The 4,707-nt window shown below is 27.5% G+C and overlaps 1 pseudogene; it reads right to left on the reverse strand.

Annotated features, from left to right (window-relative positions):
* Nucleotides 1–3,561: 3,561 nt before the first annotated feature.
* Nucleotides 3,562–4,486, reverse strand: LOC106331002 (annotated as a pseudogene).
* Between the last annotated feature and the right edge of the window lie 221 nt (nt 4,487–4,707).

Genomic DNA, 4,707 nt, shown 5'->3' on the forward strand with positions numbered 1-4,707 from the left:
ACCAAAAACCATATCTTGAAAACCAAGACGAGAAGGGAGTATCAATGGTAAGCTAACGACGAGGAAAACAACTTTAAAAACGACTAAACTCTGACTCAACCCAAAGAGATGCAGTTCAAAATATCAGCTAAAATATAAGGAAGAAGAGGAGAATCCTATATTGAATGAAGCAGCCTAAAACAACGCTAGAAATAACCTCACAGCTGGGAACTCCTAAACCCGATTTACAACAAATACCAGAAATCTCAAGGTGAAGAAGGCGATAAAGAACAAGAGCATGGGGTGAGTCTTTTTCGGTGATGATGAGAAACACCGCATACCAGAAAGGTAAACAAAATACATAGATGTTGAAGGCTCAATTTCAAAATATGGAAAAAAGACAAAAACATCTTGAAAGTTATAATGTTCAAAAATATGAAAAAAATAAAAAATAATTTTGATGCTGAAACCGTTAATCTTAGAATCAACAAATGCATAAATGCAAATTTCAGTTATTGATCGCTTCACTACTATACTAAAAAACACATTATTGTAAAAACAAAAACAAAATATATTAACATATCACTATTACTACTAAATAACACAATAAAAACACCAAATAACGTTCTTAACAATTAAAAGTGATCATCTAATTACATTATCCAAGAAATCATACTTTTAACAACAATAACACAATATTCCGCGCAAAACGCGGACACTCCTCCAGTGAGTAATAAACTTAAATATAGCTTTAATTATTTAACTATCCACAAAAGTTTAACTATTTGTATAAATTTTTCTCTTAGATATGATGTAAATATTAAACGACTAAATATTCTTGTCAAAATGTAAATATCTATATTAAATTGATCATGTTACAATGATCTTAACATCATGTAATGAATTTTGAAAAATAAAATTAATTATTATTTATAAAAGATATTGTAGTGACACAATATCTTATTACAATTTTACCATATATATATATATATATACATATATATATATATATATATATATATTTATCAATAGAAACATAAATATATAAAATATTAATAAAATAAATGAAATTATTTATTAATTTATTAACTTGTTTGTTGTGTATGTTTATAATAAATTTTAAACTAAGATTTGAGTTATTTTGCTGATTTGTTTTAGTTATGGTAACTACCATATATATATTTATTGTTTTATAGTTGAATTTCTATAATTGAAATTGATGTCATAGTTATGTTAAGCCATGTCATGATTACATAGGATCCATATCATCATTTTTAATAAGATATGTCATCATTTATTCGTTAGAAAGATTGTGGTGGACACCACTAAGCAAATCACTTGTCAAAATGTAAATATCTATATTAAACTGATCATGTTACAATAATTTTAACACCATGTAATAAATTTTGAAAAATAATATTAATTATTATTTATAAAAGAATTAGGTAGTTACACAATATCTTATTACAAACTTTTAGATATTATTTGCAAAATGATTTTGACAAATATCTTTTTTACAATTTCTTTCACTAAATCAATATGATATGACATACCATAATTGATGAAATGACTTATGGTTAAATGTGACATGGATAATTACATTTAATGTTTTTTTTTTGTTTGGTAATTTTCATTTTAAGAATATGGTGGTAAATTATACATCATCATTAAAGTAAATCTATTCAAATATGACATTAAATAACATAATGATAAAAATATATAATATTTTACATATTATGAAATATTATCTATTTCGTTTTTATAACTATACCATTTTATTACTAATTTTTTTTTCAGTTTTTTTACAATTTTGTTTTTAACAAAGTAAAATTTAAATCTTAATATTATTAGCTTCTTTTATATAACTTTAAATATATACATATCATTCGAAATATAATTTTAAAAAACAAAAATATTTATTTTATTTTAATTTTTGTTTTATATATCTACAAATTTTAGAAATACTGTTTAGTTGTACTTTTGATAATTATACAATTTTATCCAAAAGAATAGATAAAATTTTATCTAAGATTATAATTTTTAATATATACATATCTATTTTAAATATAAATTTAAAATAAACAAAATTGTTTTATTTTATCTTTGTTTTATGTTCATTAAATCAAAAGTTATATTAAAATATTGGAAAGAATAATAAAATATAAAATAATAATAAAATTTTATTTTCAAATAAAATTTAAATTTAAAAATTTTATTACTGCACGCTGTGTAGGAAAACACCTAGTTTTACCATATATTTATATATATATGTTTCTCAATATAAACATTAAAACTATATAAAATATGAATAAAATAAATGAATATATGTTTTCAGTAACTTCTTTATTGTTTATGCTTATAATAAATTTTAAGTAAGATTTTAGTTATATATTTTGCTTATTATTTTTGAAAAATAATATTAGTTATTATTTTTAAAAGAATATGGTAGTGACACAATATCTTATTACACTTTTACAACATATATATGTTTCTTCTTCCTTCATTTGTAGTGTTCTTACATTCTCTTTTTAGAGTTTGAAGACCTACTTTTTAAGAGGTCTAAAGCTTCGCCTATGCTCCTTTGGACATATTTTCTCCATCAACCTTCTAAGTGTGTTTTCATTAAATCGTTGATCGATGATTAGACAGGAAGTAGGAAGTCTTTTTATCTTGCTTACGTACGTCAATCAAACCATCTTTTGAGTTTGAGATAGACCACCATCATTCTCCGGTTTAGTGAAGTCTTTTTCGACTATCTCACGTCATGTTCTTCTAAGATAATCATCATTCTTAGACTTCAATTATCATAGATACTCGTTGTGAGCATTGAGACTTGGAAGGAAACACCGCTACTTACAATCTTTAAAATTAATTAGTGATGAAATTTTTTAAAAGTTTTCGAAGAGAAGTGATTTTATAAACATGAAAGATTTTAAGAAGATGAAATACTTCCATATGAAGAAGAAATATTTTATTACTAAAGAGAATTTAGTACTATATAAGATTTCTCTTTTCTTGGATGGTTTAAAATGAGAAAGGAGATGGGGTATTTATAGTTTTCATTTTTCAAAGTACAAAATATATCAAATATTTTAATCCTAGTTCTAGAAAATTCTACCAAAAGATCTACATGATTTTATTCTAATTAATTGTTAGATTTTTATCCCAAAACTAACTAAATCATGTTTAACTTTTGACAATTTTTTTTTTATCACCAGTAAAGTTTTATCAACTTTCATTTTTTTCACTGGAATTTTGTTAATGGAACGAGACCCAACTGAGCCGAGCTCAACATAACATAAAACACAACATGAAACAAAGGCCCAACATAGAAGCCCAGGCTATACAAACAACTTTAGACCGTAAGCCCAAACAGAAAACCCATCGCAGAAGAAAATTGACTCACACAACCACGTGTTCGATCGCCTGGCGATCAATAGACATGTGACTTGCCAAGAATCAACCTTCTTCCTCCGATAGATAGAAAACTTCATGTTTATAAAAAAAACCTTTGACTTATTTTTTTAGAACGTGCTTTTTAGAAAAACCTTCCACGCGTTCGATCGCTCAAAACGTGATTTTTTAGCTTGTGCTCCATGTGTTGTATACTGATTTGCACGACGCCGCATTGGACTCAATCTTATTTGTAACCCAAATCTCCTATATATTAGATAGAAACTTCTCATAACGCACCGCGAGTTTCTCTTCCCTACCACAAGATAGAGCCACAGTGTCATGGACATGAAAAATAAAGGGGAGAGGCAGAAGCTGTCCAAATTTCTCTTTTGTATAATCAAAAGATATAAGAAAATGTCTGGCCCTAACATATACTCATTTCCCACTTCATGAGGTGCAGTTGCTATTCTCACTCTAGCAAAAAAAGTAAGTACCTCCCTTCAAAGTCAGGCCTCTTTGATAAGTTTGTATTTGATAGTCGGGAATGAGATCAAGAACACTCCATGAATCAGAGCTACAATTGTAGATTTCAGACCAATTGATTTGGCCATAGTTATTTTCACTATGTAGCCACAAAATTTTATAGTTAGGGATCTTACGTTTATTGTATCCGAGACCATACATGTCTGACCAGTAGAAATGTTTTCTTGGTTCGATCCACCTTGTTTGCCCCAAATAACGGTTCCACACAAAGAGCTTTTAGTCGTACTTAGTGACACATAACACTAAGCCATCATAGTGAACTATTTCAATTATCTCAACTTGATCAAGTAAACCTACTTGCTTCGTTGATGGATCAACCAAATCATTGTGATTTCGGACTTCTTGGAGATCAAATCTCAAGGAACAAACCTTATGACATATTGTCATAAACCCTAGAAACTCATGCTTCCTTGATGTTTCTTTGCCAACAATAAAGTCTTTGGATAAAACATTCCATGATTTGCAAAATTGCAAGTAGATCATATTGCTTTCAGAGACGTTATTGGAATTCGGCGAGTATTTTCTCACCCACCAAATCATGTGGAAGATCGCACATCATCGTCATCATTCATCCAAGTTTCAATAAACGCCAGCTGCATTAGAATTTATTAGATCTAAATAACAACACTAGATGCAAAATAACATAGATAAGAGCGACACAAATACTCACAAAGGGCTGAATCGATGATTCTGCAGTAATCGATGATGATAGAAGAAGATCAATAAGGTATCATGTATTAAGTATCAATCACGATATATGATTGTATCAATCATATCATTCATTATTCC

The sequence above is a fragment of the Brassica oleracea genome, chromosome C3, assembly GCF_000695525.1.
Source record: "Brassica oleracea var. oleracea cultivar TO1000 chromosome C3, BOL, whole genome shotgun sequence".
Lineage (NCBI taxonomy): Eukaryota > Viridiplantae > Streptophyta > Magnoliopsida > Brassicales > Brassicaceae > Brassica > Brassica oleracea.